The following is a 16,346-nucleotide window of genomic DNA, read 5'->3' on the forward strand; positions in this document are numbered from 1 at the left end:
GAAAACATAATTATCAAATCCCTTGGGAAATGGCTGTCTTGATGTGGCCAGGCATCCTACCAGAAGTATTTACACAGCATCTCTTCTACCAATATGAATTAGTAAAACAGAAGAATAGAAACACTTTCTGTTGCTTTTACACAGCAAGAAAACTGATTTTACTCTGTGTTGCTCATAATCACTGTTTCGTATCTACTAATTACAGCAAAGAACAGGCGAACTCTAATGACAGTAGTGTTAACCAAATAAAATTTTAGCTACTTTAGCTTTAGTGAATAATTTGTCTTCCTCAACTTGATTTGCTAATACCTTAGTTGACAAGGCTCCCCATTCTGAGTCTTCATTTTGTAGTTAGAGGGATTGTTTATAATTTACAGTTTAAGTCTGAGCGCTTTTATTTTGCACTGTCAAATAGCATCTGTTACAGTAGCTAGCTCATCATATGTCAGTGCCACAAAAAATAAAGCAAACCAGCCACAGTACCAGCCAGTTTTATGAGCACCTTGCAATGTTCAATGGTGTAAAGGGAAATTTCTCTAGAAAGGACAGAAAATGGGTTTGCATAATTGAACTCTGCGGGGTCATTTGCAGTTGTGTGAGCTTGTGTTACCTGTGTAAGACTCATTGCACAGGTTGTGTGATCCAGGTTCAACACAGTGGTTCCCTGAGTGGGATAAAATCCAGGTTAAAATTTGCCTCAGGACTTTCGATTGTCTCTATCACCCAACAATCACTATAGGCATGCCAGGAGCTTTCCAGAAGATAGCCTATGTACTTTCAGCTTGTCCAGTACAAGTTACAAGTAGACTGCAATTAGAAGATCTGAATTAGATATAACCATGTGCAGGCAAACTCTGGCATAGTTGTCTTTGCCAGTACAGACAGGAACAAGCCATTTCAAAGCAGGCTGGAATTAATGTTGTTTACCTTGTGACAAAAAACCAAACCCCTTCAATAAACCCTAGCAAGAAACCTGTCATTTTTTAGGGCTGGTTATGAACCTTTATTTCTTTTATGCTTGGTTATGAGGCTTTATTTCTCCTTGTTTGTTTGTTTTCCTGCAGAGCACAGTAAAAACAGTAGTTAATGAGGCTCCTCTTCATTCTGCCTTGGTGGAGGAGGAAACCAAGGGCTCAGAGCAGTGCAGCTGCCACCAGGCCACTTGCATCTCATTTGCCCAAACGGTACTGCCCAAGCTTGTACTGCTTCTGGCAAGGCAAGACCACCCATTTTCAGTCGTGCTACAGCTTTAAACTCATAGCATTGTACCACCGCTATGATTATTATGCTTCTTTCTGCAGAAACGTTACTTGCATCCTCATAGATCAAACCAAATCATGCGCTGACATAGAGGTGGTTAACTGTGTTCTGCGTGGGCTTCCTATGCAGCTAAAATTGTAGCCTAGCAAGCCTTGACAGAGCTTTTTTTTTTTTCTTTTTTTTTCCTCCCAGAGTAAAGCTGATCATCTACAGCCCAGAATACTAGCAGCTCACAAGCTCACATTTATCACAGCTGTGGTTGTGGATTCTCATCATTTTGAAAAATCAGGCCTTGTGTTACCTGTTAAAGACCACACAGCTAGTCAGTGATGTGTGTTGTACTTTTTCCAGCTATTCATGGCCTCACAAAAGTATAAGAACATGAAAAAAATGTCTTTAAATATCATAAAGTTTAAATAACAAAGCATTTCACATTGCTAGTTACATCAAGCATTTATTGTTCCATTCTACCCTCCATTTCCCTTGATCTATTTTTAAGTCATCGCAAACTTTGTTAAAATCCAAATTCTGGAATCTCCCCCTCAAAAGTATTCTTTTGACCTAGACTTGCATTTTGAGGAGCCTATCTTTTGTATTACTAAAATGCCAAGATTTTAATGGAATGCTTTATTAGGTTTCCAAATGCTTTTAGCCAATAACAAGCAAAGTTCAGCTCAGTAGTTTTAATCTCAGAAACATCAAATCTGTTTTCCCCGCATGTGAGAAGAGCCATGCGGCTCTTAAGAAGATTAAAGCTATAAATTCTAACATCACAGGGGCCAATGCTTTCACAGTCCAGATCAGGCCAGGTTATTTTATGCAAGTTTTTCCTCATGTGAATATCCAAGACTATTGATAGCCTTCAGGTTTCCCTGGGCTTTTTTTTTTTTCCTTCTTCTCGGGTATGCCATTTATAGAAGGTGAATACATTGCTTTTTCTTCTGTTCTGCCTCTCTGCTTTATTTTAATGTTAAGTGGCAAATTATATCATTTTCATTATCAGTGCAGCTCAGAAAACCATCTGTTACTCAAAGACATCGGGATCAGCAGTCAGCCACCCTCAAAATAAGCAGCTGTAAATCTAGAGTGCCTATACTTTCTAAACGGAGAGAGGCTTTTACATTAATCTCCTGGACTTGCTGAGTAGCTGGTACGGTGCCCAAACACAAGTAAGTAAACTCAATTAGTAAAAATAGACATGATGTGGCAGTTCAATATATGGCATTTAAGCATGTGTCCTACAAACCAGAAGTGTGAGGTTCAGGTCCCAGAGATTCTGTTGCATGCGTACGATTCAGTAATTTTCCTCGCTGCCAAATACCTTGTGAAAAATAACAGCAATATTTTATTTCCACGGAGATGCAAAGGTACTGTCGCTTCCACAGGTGTAAATCTGGAGGCACTCGGCTGACTTTTGTTGGGACTCCAAATGTTCAGCAACTGTGAAAAATAACATTTTTCAACTGGCACTCGAAAGATGGCATGCAAACCGGCTTCAGCATCCGTGTGTTTTACATCTGGAGAATTACAAGGAATGTACACTTCTAAGCAGATAAGAAGTGTTTGCAACAGACACTTTTGGGAGCTTTGTTCTGCCTAACAGGACAAGCCTGGGTACATTAATTTGCAGCTTAAGCCTTATGGGAAAGTCTCATTCTTTACCCCCATTAGCAACGTAGCAGGCTACACCTCTTTTTTCATGGCAAGCTGATCAAAGGGAAGTTATTCAAGTGCAAGTTCTGCAGGATCCCGGTGCTCGGCTGTGCAGCAGAAGGGCTCGGGCTCGGGCGTGGTGTGCTTGACCTTCTGGGCTTTTGTCTTTCGGCCCCTTTTGCTTCCTGCGTCTGCCCGGTTGCAGGCAGGAGCGTGATGCAGAGAGGCCCTGTTTGTTTTCCGTGCGCCTTATGATAGGCTGCCATTGTGTAACAGCGTGCAGCGTGCGGGGTAAAGCGCCCTGCTTATTATAGTGTAGTTAAAAGGCCCGTCAGTATTTCCATTTCAGATTCCTATTTTCAGGAGTAGTTTACTACTGAGCCGTAACAAATTGCAGGCAGGAAACTTGGCAGTCACATTCCCAGCCTAAGAGCAAATTCTTTTACCGGCTTTAAATAAATAAATTAATTAATATTAATGGCATGTGCTCCCTGCATGCAAAACAGAGGAGGTTTTGTTATTGTTTGGTTTTGTTTTATCCTTGAGACAAAAGATGAAGATTAAGGGGAGTATTTACATACCAAGTGTCTGCGTAGAGGAGTTTGAGGAACAGACCAGGAGCACTGTCACCAAGGGATGGAGGTTACGCTCGCATTCCTGACGAGGGTGAGCTAATGCTCCGAACAGGAATATCAGCATAGAAGGGCTATTGATCGATGTGTACCGGAGATAAGGAGCCTAGAAGAGCAGAAGAGAGTGTTGCACATCATGAATAGTTGCACGGCTGGCAAATTACAGCTTGATAACCACGATGGGTGAGAGTGAAATTCTTTGGGGTTAGTTTAAAAGGAACAAAAATCAAAACAAAACAAAATAGTAACACCGCACAGTTTGAAGAGTGTGAAGTGCAATAACTAATAGCTGAAACATTTCCATGGTAAATGTATTTTCAATACATTTTAACAGTCTAGACTTTAATTATACAGCCAGGGTTTTAAGTCCTGAAATAAAGGACATATCCCCCCCCCCTTTTTTTATTTTTTTTTCTGGTCTGTTGTCCAGATAGTGGAGATTTCAAGCTGGTAAGTGCTGCCAGCTTACCTTTCTGTTCAGTGAAGTTTTGAGCTATAAGGAACATAGGAACTGTTGACTGTAAACTACATGAATTCAACATGCTATTCAAGGAAAGTACAGATACAAGAATAGATTCAGAGGAAGGAACTTAAGAAACTTGATGAACATTTTGTCTGGTAAAAAAGCATTAAAAATGCTAACGTGTAAGAAGATAGGTGAATCCTAAGAAAGCACAGTACGTAAGGAATATCAGGTTCTTCAGCGGATGAACAAAAGAGGATTCATTGCTGTTCCTGGGATTTCTTCGTTTGTTTTCAGGAAATCGTAATTTTATATGTTAAAATAACATCGCTATTTCACCACTGGAGAAATCTGCCTTTTTGCCCCACTGATCATATGCCATTTCTGAAAAATCAGCTGTTCTAAAAAGTCCAATCTTTTCTCAAGACAGAACTGTTCCAAGAGGTATGCCAAATAATGGAGTGTTTGACTGTGTCATTCACTGCAGGCAACATAACCTGTGTGCCTGTACTGTCAGCTGCCTGGGGAGGAAGCTTGGCCTCATACAACAGATTTGAGCACCTAGTTAAAACAGGAAAGGGGCGTTGATCCTCATTTATAGATCTGAGGGATTATTTGAATATAAACAATGATCTTAGGAAATCACAGAAGGAGTAACTTCCATGAAAAGGCTTTCATTTCAAGCTACAGAAATTGTGCAGATTTTGTGATCGCACTGGAGAGACCTTAAATGTGTGAAAGGTTGTGATAAATATGTCTCAGTTCAGATAACAGTTTTTGGAGGCCAAACCGTGACTCCTGTACAAGTTGAGCTTTTTAGGGACTCTTCCAGAGCCTGCAAGCTCTCCCCGTGCAGTTTTCAGGATGATCGCTACAGGCGGCTCCGAGGAACCGATCAACTTGGCAGTGACTCAGGCTGAGCTAAAAGCTTCTGGGAGCATTCCTGGGAACCTCTGATACTCTGAAGAGACTCTAGTGAGAGACAACACTGGGGCTGGGACGCTTGCCCAGATTGTAAACTGTGCAGGAATTTCTGTACAGCTGATAAGCTCTGCCCAGGACCCTGTGAGGAACACATGTTTTGTGAAAACACCTACAGGCTCTCGGAAGCATCTTTGGGGTGTACGCGGGTGTACAGTAGCGGTGAGCGCTGCCCCCGCTGCCCCCTCCTGCCACATTGGGCACACACAGTTTGGATGCGTGAATTATCTGAGGAATTGCTTGCTGTTTCCCACACTCCCTACCCACCCCCCTTTACATTTTTAACCAGCAGAGGGAAACAGAGGGGTTCAAAAATCAGAGGACTTGGATATGAAAAATGATGAAAGCTCTGCAAAGACTATACCAGGCTACATAAACATAAAAAAGGGCTGGAGCCATAATACAGCAAGGGAGGCAAAGCCTAGCAAATAGGACTTCAGTTTGCAAGATTATAACAGTGTATTAAACAAAGCGTGCCTGCAGGTGGGTCACTTTGGAGGTGAGGGCAGTGGCAGTTCCTGTCCATATGCAGCTATCTTGGTTACTTCTGGGCATGGTATTACTGCTGGGGAGCAACTGACAAAAGGAGCAGTGCTAGAGAACAGCAGCCAAAGTGCTTGTGGGGCGGCAGAGGGGACCTCGGCTGGGACTGTCTCTGGGCTAACCTACACTGCTTTTACTGGCAGGCAAAGGGTGTTTATCCCTGCAATTATTGCAGAGTAGCTGGTGTCCTGTAAATCCACACCCTTGATTGCCTCACCTTAACTTGCTCACAAAGGCATACCCTCAAGCACATAGCTAACTTTATATGTGTGATTCAGAATCATTGAGGCAATGGGACAACTTGTGCGCCTTAAAGCAGACACCACGTTTACACACCTAGCTGACGATGGTCCAAACAAGGGAGAGAAATGACGTGATGCTTCTGTCCTAACAAATGGGATTTATCATGGAAAGAAAGGGGAGACAGATTAAATGGCAGGAAAACCACCACGTAATCCAACTTCTGTAGCATTTCAGATTTTTCAGACCTGATCTGCATATCAGTGTGTGAAATAATCTCCTGAGGTTGGTGGGAGATGTCCTATCACTTCAGATTTTTAATACCAGAGTAGGTTGGTTGACAGGGGTAGTTTATGAAAAGGAAAGGGTTTTAGCCTGTGTTGCTACATAAGTATGAAAAAAATGTAGATGGTATCATGGTTTTATTTTTGTTTACATTAATACTGTTTTGTTTTGTCCTTGATACGTGGAATTGTTGCTTTTCTAAGTCCTTGGCTAAGCCTTGGGAAAAGGGAGTATTCTATATTGCTTTAGTAGTAATAATACTTGTACTCTACTGTATCATCACTGTTTTGCAAGATAAAAGGTTAATTTTTACTATTCCTTTTCTACAGGCAGAAGAATGGAGTCAGTGAGCATGTGACAGGACTAAGACCAAGACAGAGGGAGTCAAAACCAGGTTAGATTTGCGGCAGAAGCACTGAAGTCTTTAACAGAGCAGTTTGTGTTACAGTGGCATAGGCTAGACCTTTTCCTTCTTGGAAGGACAGTTTAGGGGGAATATGAGAGATATCTGCGAAGTTCTGGGTAGTGTGGAGTGTATGGGTAGAGACTGGCCACTGACTCAGTGCAAGAACCAGGAACATTGGATGAAGCAGATAGAAAGAGACAAATCTTGCACCAAGGACTCGACCTGGGCAATGTGACGTAAGAGATAGTGGATATGTGAAGTTTATACGTGCTCAGGGGAAGACTGCATGTCTTGAGAGAGAAATCCACTGAGGGTTACTAAGCAGGAAGAAACCACATCCTGCTCAAGATGTCCCTTGAGTTGAAAATAGCAAGAGGCTGGAGAGTATGTGGAGGAAGTAGTATATGGGTGCCCATGCCTCCTGAAGCATCTCTTTATGACCACTGTTGCCTTATAGCCTCTGTATAGCCATTCTTAGGTCCTTCTGTGCCAAGAAAATGAGAATATGAGCTGTGATAAATCTATAGTGAGGAACCATTTCAGAACTAGCATCTCTTGTGTGGAAATAGCTTGCAAAGAGATGGTCCTGCCCTCAGGTGTCCACACCACTCTCGCAGCTGTTCTTGACCCCATATGGCAGAACAATCCTTGTAAGAGCAAGTCTGTCCCTGTGATAGTATGTACACTTCACAAGGGCTTTAATTTTTTTTGATTTTGGGAGAAGCCCCATGGCAAAAGACACAAACTTTGAGGTAAGGCTGAAGATGTGCTTTCAGCAGGCAGGTGTTTCTCCTGTACTGGGATGTCCAACTCAGTTTCTTTTGAGAAAACTGCTTTCACACTGCTGTATTTTTCTTGTAATTGCTATGTGCCAGGATCTCTAGAGCTTTGCATAGGTATCTTTCACTACCTTAAGTGTAAATAAATAAATGATGTCATATGAGGACAATATGAGAGCAGATGCAAGGTAGGAAGGCAGGTGGAAAATCTCCTGTGGAAAAAGTAGGCAGGGAGAAAGAGAGAGACATGCTAAGGCATTTCATCCAAGATGGAAACAATTATTGACATTAGTAGAAAGGCATGCGCTGAACGGTACAGAAGGAACAGGGGGATCTGGAAGATCTCTGAGGGCAAGATGTTGCCCTCAGACTATAAGAAGTCAAAGCAATGCCGGTCTAGTTTTGAACCAGTCTACATACACTGAAATAAATCTGATTTAATGTGCTATCCTACCACAGCCTTTCCAGGACAATTTTTTAATTTTTTTTTTAATTATGAAGTTTCAGGCTTCTTAGGATACACATCTCCATGACCCTGCAGAACAAACACGTAAAATACTCCTTGTAGTTGGATGAAAAATAAGTTTACTATGTTGTTTGTCAAAGGCTTGCAGGCCGAAAACTTCCTACTCTCCAGAAAATTCTCTGTCCTGTCATGTCTGCAGTCCTTCTCTGCCTGAAGATTTTCCTGTTGACCATGACTATGGATCAAATCTAAGGGGGTATAGCAATTCATTCATCCTCAATTTATCCCACTTAAATCTTTGATGTTTATGCGCTGTTCAAAGTCTCCGTTTGTGGCATACAATACCTTTTCAAAAAAACCAAACATATGAAGAAACAACATCCTTTGCTGTGTACAAGGTACTAATATTTTGGAACTATCGCTCTACTTCTGGTTACTACTATATTAGTTATTAGTTCTCCTTTTGACAGTGCAGTGGGAAGATAGGTACAAAATAACTCTAGTCTTGGATGTACAGCAACTTACACTTATCACTGTCTTGAAACCAAGGTAGAAGCCCAGATCTGCCAATATTGGCTAAATTTGGTAAACTTCAGTTCCAAATTTTCATGAGGGCTTTGAGGCCAAGGCCCTTGTGTGTTATATTTTGTGAAGAGGTAGAGGCAGTGAGGGCAGAAAATAGCTGTTATTCATATGCTACACCTTTTCTCAATAAAAGATGTCATAAAGATTTTTAGCGCGTGGACAAAATGTGCAGGCTTGGCAGCAGGATTGAGCTTATTGGCTCTGAAGGTCTGTTAGGTCAATGATCCATGAGGTAGGAAGGATTTGTTCAATAGACTGGAACAGCTCTGTTGGGGCCATTAAAGTACTGAGGTGTCAAAAACCCATGTTTTCAATTCTTAGGTCTGTTCAAACAGGTAGCTCATTCTAGCCCCTTCTTCTCCTCCCATGAAAACTCATTGTGCTTATCAATATACGTATAGCATTGATCAGCTAGTCAGGTAAGACACTTAAGAAAGTTCAAGAGTTACTTCCCAATCCAGTGTTAACATGATAGATGCTAATCTAATCTGTCTAGGCCATAACGCCTGTAACAGACAAAAAAAAATGGCAAGTGAACTCCCAGATAAGTCTCTGTGTCAGGTATGGTTTAAAGGGACAACCCATGTGGACTCTGGCTGCTCCCTGCCAGAAGCCAAGAGCCGTCTCCCAGAAAGTGGCTGGTGAATTCTCATTAGTTCGTCACCGTCATTTTGGTTGAATGTTAATCCTCGTTAACAGCGCTGCCTTGACAGCCCTGGAAGCCAAGAATTTTCCACGCGATGGAGCCTCCCCTCTGTTCTCTGCCGGTGTACTTTGACCCCAATATGAAGCGATCACTTCTAGGAATAAGACGGCAGCTGAGTTTCCATTCCCACTTGGCCCTTCTGCGCATGCCACCTGTAGGGGTAAGTGCAGTGCCAGAGGAATTATGTGGAGGCCAGGACATGGATGGAGGCCCCAGACATCTTGACACCATAGACTACAAAGCACCTAACAACTCATAACAGTTATTACTTGAGAGGTGTGTAGGCCAACTAAGCACCTCTAGAGAAGGGCTTAGCACTTTTATTTTTCACTGGTCATAGCTGGAACAACTTCTGGGGCTAGGTGTGGCTGTGGTCCATCCCAGGGCTGCCACTGGTAGGTTAGCTGCTTTTCCTTCCAGGTCAGTGGCCTGATGGACAACATATTCAAAACACTAAGTCAGTCAGTCCTGATTTTAAGACTTTATAGGAGTCTTTTTTTTTTTTTTTTTTAATCCCTTGATGAATTGCTTTCCTTGTTTAAAACAAACAAACTAAAAAAAAAACTTATTTCAGATCTGCATCTAAGGAGCTATTGTTATTTTAAAGTTATTGAAGCCATTGTTATTTAAAGAGCAACTCAAGTACTTATTTTTAAAAAACAAGACAATGATGAGGTACACGTTTTTTTTTACGTAAATACCCCATTACCTATATGATAAGGAACAGCAAACTATGGTTTGTTCAGTGACCCTCCAACCCATACCTAGGCACAGTGTGGTAAAATAAAGAAATTAACAGCAGCCTTTCCTTTGAATTCACTTGCAAAGGACCTCAGCATATTAGACCGTAGAGTTGTCTTGAGTCGCAGTGTAGTACTACATACTTGCTTAGTCTTCATGAATGCTTTGCTCTCATTTCACTAAATGTTAATTTGCATGAGATATTTGTGGCTTTAAAGAGACAGCATTGGTTCTCCGTGCCTACCACTCTAATTTCCTTCCATCTGAAAACAATCACAGTTAAGAATTCTGGAGAACATCATCAACATCCCTGTTCTGACAGGGTATACACTAATTTCTAAGTGAATTCACAAAAAATAAAGATGTTAGTCATGTCTTATTATGTTCGCACAAGTGGCACTTCAAGTTAAAGAATACATTCTAAATATGTTATTGTTCAGATCGTGTACATGTTTAACTTCTCGGAGGAAAGCGTACCTTAATTAGCCAGCTGTAATCCAAATTATAGTTTCCCATTTGCTAAAGCTGTTAAAATACCTTAAATCAACTGCCTGTGTCTGAAATAATAATGAAAATAACTGCATTAGCAAAAATTATCTGAATGCTAGCAGGCTATAAATAGATAGGAGGTGGATTGGACAGTCGGCAGATTCTGAGTTGGAATAAAAACATCTTACTTAAGCCAAAAACATGGCAACCAATATTTTCTGTTATAAAAATATTTGAGATGAATTTAGTTTTTATGAAAGCTGTCTGAAACTGAAATGAAATGCAGTAGTTCTCTGTTTATTTACAAGCCAGTATTAATACCTGAAGCATAAAGCAAGGCACCTTAAGAGCAATGCCAGCAAACCTTTGACTGTATTGAAAAAATCCTTTTTGCCATGGGATGGGAATGATGGCACGTTTGTGCTCTTTCAGAGAAATCTCCACCTTGATAACGCTTGTCATCTGAGCAAACTGTATGACAGGTCTGTGAAGTGGATTACTACTGTCCACTAGAGGCTGTAATGAGACCAACAATGTCATTTTATGACAAACTGAAGACTTAGACTGTAATAATCGATAATTGTAAAATTACTTTTCACACGCAATACATCATCAATCACCGGATTTCCCTGATTGTGAACGTTAAAAAAATCCACATTCTTATGCCTCTTATTCTCCCGTTTTTCACAGATACTGTTAACTGCATAATACATGCATGTAGATGACACTACAACTGGTGTATTGAAAGATGGTTTCTTCTAGACAGTGTGCAACTTGCATGTCATATTGATGACTATCTTTTGGTCAAGAGGGTATTCAGCTGGGAGTCATACCAGTCTCAGCAGGGCACCGGCAGTAGATAAAAACACTCGGGTGGCAGGGCTTCTTGTGGCCCACTCACCACCGAGGTGTTGGAGCCCCTCTCCGTACTGCCTCTCTCCATTCATGCTGTCTGAACTGCCCTGGTCTGTAATCACGTCTCATTTCCGCTGCAGATGACTTTTCCTTCTGGCTTAGTTCTGCACTTCTTGGTCAATAGGCTGCACTGCCTTAATGGACAATAAGGGACTTTGTGCTGGCTGTTCAGCAAAGATCACATTCAGGTGCTGTTTCTCAGCTTCTGTGCCTTCACCAGCGCTTCCAAATTTTGTGGTATTCACCATGGAGGGACTATTTTGAGCCTCAGTGTCTGCCCTCAGTAGGGGAACTGCAGAGGCACAGTGACACCTTGAGACATGGTAGCACATCCTGGGTGTCGGGCAATGTCGGTGGAGGTACAGTCTCCTTATCTCTACCGCCTGTTATGCAACCAACATCCATCAAGTCGAAAGGGAGGCGAGCAATGGCTCACAAACCTGATGTGGCTTGGCTGCAGTTATGGCATTTCCCAAAGCCATGGGTGAAGGCTGCCTGCTGGCTCAGGAAAATGAATATTGCTTCAATTTACAATTGACTTACATTTTAGGGGGTCCCTTTTCAACTCTGAAGCAGAAATATGGGCAGAGATTTGAAAGCCTGGAGCATGGCAAAAAATGTGGGTCCTGTGGCTTACACCGTAGCCACAGGCCGGAGGAATACACAAGCCTCTTACATGAGTCTGCTGTAGAAGGGAAAGTTGCCCAAAGCTTGCTTCAGCATGAATGTGGCTTCTCTTTCTCCGCGCGTGCCACACCTCTTGGCAAGGTGAAGGTTTGAGAAGGAAAGATTCCTTTCTCCTGAGGTAACAGGAGTACAACTGGAATAAAAAAGGTGGCAGTCGGGAGAATGCCGCGTAAGCAGAATCGAATCCCGATGATGGGGTTGCAGCTTCTCCAGGGCCTTCACTTGATTTTCAGCAATCTCCAGCCTCTGTCTCTCTCCCGTGGTTCCTTTTATTAAATCAATGAACCTTGCATTAGCTGGGTGAAGATCATTTGCTGTCTGCTACGCTGCTGTAGATGTGCTGTCTCGTAGTGCTGAGTGGCACGTTTGTCCAGACATCTTGGCCTGCTGCTGCTTCTGTCCCCAGACCACTCCTAAGGTGGCAAATGATGTTGGATTTCATAGTGAACCTGAACTAAAGACGTAGATGTTGCAGTGGTAAAAGATCCGTAAGCTTCATAAAGCCAGTCTATATTACAGTATCAACACTAAATCAAGAGCTCTGCAGCTTACAGTGTTGTTATTAAATTCTCTGGCAATTACGGAGAGCTAGCACAGCCCTTTAGAGAAGGGACTACTCTGCTTGTCTGCACACTGGCAGAGCGCTAGCGTATTTTGCATCTAGATGCTAACGCTAGAACTAATGCTAAAATCCGGTGCTAATATCTATCGACACATGAGAGATGTATCCGCACTGGAGATCTGGTGGCTTGGAGCTCACTGTGGTGGTGGGGGCGAATGGGCCCAAGCTGCAGCGAGCAGCCTGGCCTAGATGGCCACGTGGCAGGGAGCATGCCAATGGCACTCCTGGAGCCTTTCTGAGGCCTGTGAGCTGGGGCCGGTGACCACACAGCACCCAGCTCCCTGTGGCTGGTACCTCAGGGCCTTTGGTATGTATGCAACTTTGTTTGCAGTGCCTTCGGGGTGGGGAGAGGGTTTCTCAGTGCTGCACCTCCCTTCCTGATGCAAAAGCAGAGCGAATGCTTACTTGCAGACCACTGTCAGGTTGCATGCAAGCAGAGCAGCCCGCTATCCTTTGGCTGTATTCCTCCCATTCATTTGTCCATAACTTATTTCCTCAAGGTGTACCTGTCTCGGTAATTTGGCATTTTGTCATTTCTTCTAAGACTCAAAGGCCTGACCGAGCCAGTCCAGAAGGCGGGCGGTATTTTCTCTGATCAACACTTTGCATCCGTGCTCGTTGCTTGCCCGCCGGTCGCTGCAGCTGATGGCACGGCAGAGACGCATGTTGAGAGAAGCAAGAGGGTAAGGAGCTGGCACTGGGGCATCGGTGAAGCGTAAGTTGCCCTGCCGGGGGAGCGTTTGGGGGAGGCTCGCAGTGGTCTGCGTATAGCTGGGAGAGACGCGAGGGGATTTTGATGAAATGCGTGCTGAGGAATCCAGAGGGAGTTAGTACCCAAACATGCGTGGTTCAGCCCTGCCTGTCTTGTAGTTCAGTGACGGTATGAGTCAGAGTCTCTTTGGTCTGAATGAAGTGGAAGGTACTCTCTACAAAGCAACTCAAGCATATGCCAAGGATCCGGATAAATAAAACTAATTCAGAAAACGGGAGTGGGATGCGGGCTCTTGCTCTACAACGCTTCGCAGTTCTCCACAGTGAAATGCAATATGGCATCTTAAATAAAATCACCCTCTTCTGACTCTCACAGAGGCTGCTTCAGAGCATTCCCTGGCTTCCAGCACAGTTTTATTTCCTCCCCTAGAGAGGCAGACCGACCTCGACCGAGCAACCGATTTCCACGCATCCCTCAAACCAGCGTTCCCTGCCATTTCTGAAGGACGGCACGCTTTGCTAGCCATCTCCATCTCTCCCCTCCCCGTTAAACAATATAGCGTTGTGTTTTCTGTTTTCCTTTTTTTTTTTTGTCTCCCCAGCTCATTTACTTCACCCTGCAAACTGCTGCCAGGTCCCTGCCATGCAGCGTGCCCAAGGCAGCGGCGGCGGAGGGCAGCCGGCCGGCCTCACCCGGGGGCTGCGGGCCGGGGGTAGCCGGGGGGGGACACCCCCTCGGAGCCCCCCAAACCCCGGATCCCCCCACCCCGGGTCCCCACCGCCCCCGGGGCGGCCTCGCAAAGGGTTAAGGCCGGCTGGGCCCGGCGGTGCTGCGCGTATGCAATAAGCTGTGCGGCTCGCTTGGCCGCCTGCCAGAGTGTTGCCTTGCCTCCTCCTCCTCCTCCTCCTCCTCCTCCTCCTCCTCCCTTCCCCCCCCTCTTTTGCATGAAGTCGGATCCTTGAGCTGTTGCAGAGGCAGCCAACTGCTCCATATTTGGCTGCTCTTACACATTTACATACTGGAGAGCGGAGAGGGAGCGGGCGCTGCACCGCAGACATCATTTCTACTACAGCGCCGGAGACATCCCGGACCCGTGTCACTGCAGGGGGAAGGAGCAAAACAAACAACACCCCCACCACCACCCCCCCCAAAAAAAAAAAATCAGCCCCAAGCCCCGTGAGCCGCTAGGAAGACATTTGTGTGCGAGCCTGTCTGACCCCCCCGCCAACCCCACCTCCACTGACACTTTACAGTAAGTGCCTTTTTCTTCCTCCTCTGCTTTCTGCCTGCCCCCCCCCCCCCCCCCCCCCGGGGTTCCTTCCCTTGTTTAGGCTGCAAAAACCGCCGGCGATTTCCAGCTGGAAAAACACAGGGCCGGGGTTTTTGGGGTGCTGCTGTGCAGGGGGGGGCAGCTCGCTGCGGCCGGCCCCGGGCGGGGGCCGCGAAATGGCCGAGGGGCGGCGGGGGGGGGGGGGGGTCCTCCTCTTCCTCCTCCCTCTCCTCCTCCTCTTCCTCCTCAGGCCGCCCGGGGGGTGAGGAAGCAGGAGGAGGAAGAGGAGGAGGAGGATTGCGGAGGGGTGCCGGTGGCCGCGGGGAGGGTGGACATTTTGCGAGCGGCGGCCTCGGGGTGTGTGTTTGTGTGAGTGTGTGTGTGTGTGTGTGTGGTGGTGGGGGTGACACGGTGTGTGTGTGTGTGTGTGTGTGTGTGTGAGACACGGGGTGCGGTGCGTGACGGGGCGGCGACACTGCCTGTGTGTGTGTGTGTGTGTGTGTACGAGTGTGTCAGGGGCACGCACACACACACACACACACACACCGCAGGGGGTGGCCGTGCGGGCCCGGCGGGCGGGCCGGGTGCCGGCAGGGCCGGCGGCCGCCTCCCGGCGTACGTAGTACGGGGCTGGGCGGCTGCCGGAGGGTGAATGAAGCGAGGAGGCGGCCGAGGAGGAGGAGGAGGAGGAGGAGGAGGAGGAGGAGGAGGAGGCGGCGCTGGGCCGGGGATGTGCCCGGCGGCAGCCCCGAGCCGCTTCGCCCCGGGCCCAGGCCGGCCGCTGGACGCCACCCGGTACCGCCGGCCGGGGGGAGCGGGGCGGGGGGGCCGGCGGGGACGTGGGGACATGGGGACAGGGGGACAGGGGGACACGGGGACAGGGGGACACGGGGGCAGGGGCATGGGGAGGCCGCCCCCCCTCCGCTCCCTGCCCGCAGGAGCCGGCGGCGGTCCCGGGCTCGGTCTCGTCCCCGCCGCCGCGTTGGGTCTGGCGGTGGGTTTTGGTGGCATCTCTCCGTTTCGTTTTTATTATTTTTTAAGCCTAAAGGGGTGGTAGTTTGCCGGCAGAAGAGGAATAAATGACCCCCCGCCCCCCCCCCCCCCTTCCGTACGTGTTGTGGGTGCTGGGTCCGTGAATGCGATTCCTCGGGAGATTAAAGTCTAAATTAAAGCGTGCTGGAAAACGCTGGCTCCCGCCGTAATAGTAATAGCGATAATAATAAAATGACAGAATTGGGAGCGATTTGCGTGCTATTGAAGAGGAGGAATTGCTGAAGAGTAATAATAGAAAAGAAAACAAGTCGGAAGCCCGTTATATAATGCACTGTGTAGATAACAAGAACGACGGGCTATTTTTATTTTGTTTACCGTATGCCGTGTAATAGGGACTCCTCCAAGCAGCATCTCTCTCCCCCGAGCCCAAGCTCCGGCTAGGATCGGGCAAAATTCGGATCGTTCCTCCTGTGCCCAGCTGGAGAAACTGGGGTTTGTAAAACGTTCACCCTCGCAAACGTTTTCTTTGTGCGGATGGGGAATTGTGCAGGTACATGACCTTTGCTTGGAGACCTTCTCCGTTTCATATGGTAAAGAAATTCATATTTTGCAAGGCAGGTTACACTTTAACCTTTAATGCTCACGGTTATGTGTTTTATGCAGTAAGGGTTACTTTACGTGTCAGATGTGGTCAGGCGTAGTGAGTTGCTTTGCTTACATACTGGGAAGTCAAGGACTTTTAATTTCAGTTTCGAACGAAGCCTTCCACTACAGGAAAATCCAGGCTTCGCCTCCATCCCTTTCTGCTCGGCTGGTGCAGGCAGTTCAGTTCCCTGGCGAGGGCTATGAATGGGGAAGAGGGAAATTGAGGATGGCCGGGGAAGGCGCAGTCATTTTGGAGATGCTGCGGGGTAATAG

The 16,346-nt window shown here is 46.0% G+C and overlaps 1 protein-coding gene across 15 annotated transcripts in view; it reads left to right on the top strand.

Moving 5' to 3' along the window:
- The first annotated feature begins 14,073 nt into the window (after positions 1-14,073).
- Positions 14,074-16,346, top strand: part of ATXN1 (ataxin 1) — a 219,417-nt gene continuing 217,144 nt past the window's right edge. For 8 of the 15 annotated variants that reach the window (XM_083826846.1, XM_083826835.1, XM_083826845.1 and 5 more), the window contains exon 1: positions 14,081-14,417. The gene's annotated coding sequence lies outside the window, so the exon portion shown is untranslated. Of the gene's footprint in view, positions 14,418-14,644; positions 14,793-14,817; positions 15,231-15,948; position 16,346 lie in introns of those variants that run through there. The other 7 variants (XM_083826844.1, XM_083826847.1, XM_083826837.1 and 4 more) reach the window with 4 other exon arrangements.

This window comes from Anser anser, assembly GCF_964211835.1.
Source record: "Anser anser genome assembly, chromosome: 2".
Taxonomy (NCBI): Eukaryota; Metazoa; Chordata; class Aves; order Anseriformes; family Anatidae; genus Anser; species Anser anser.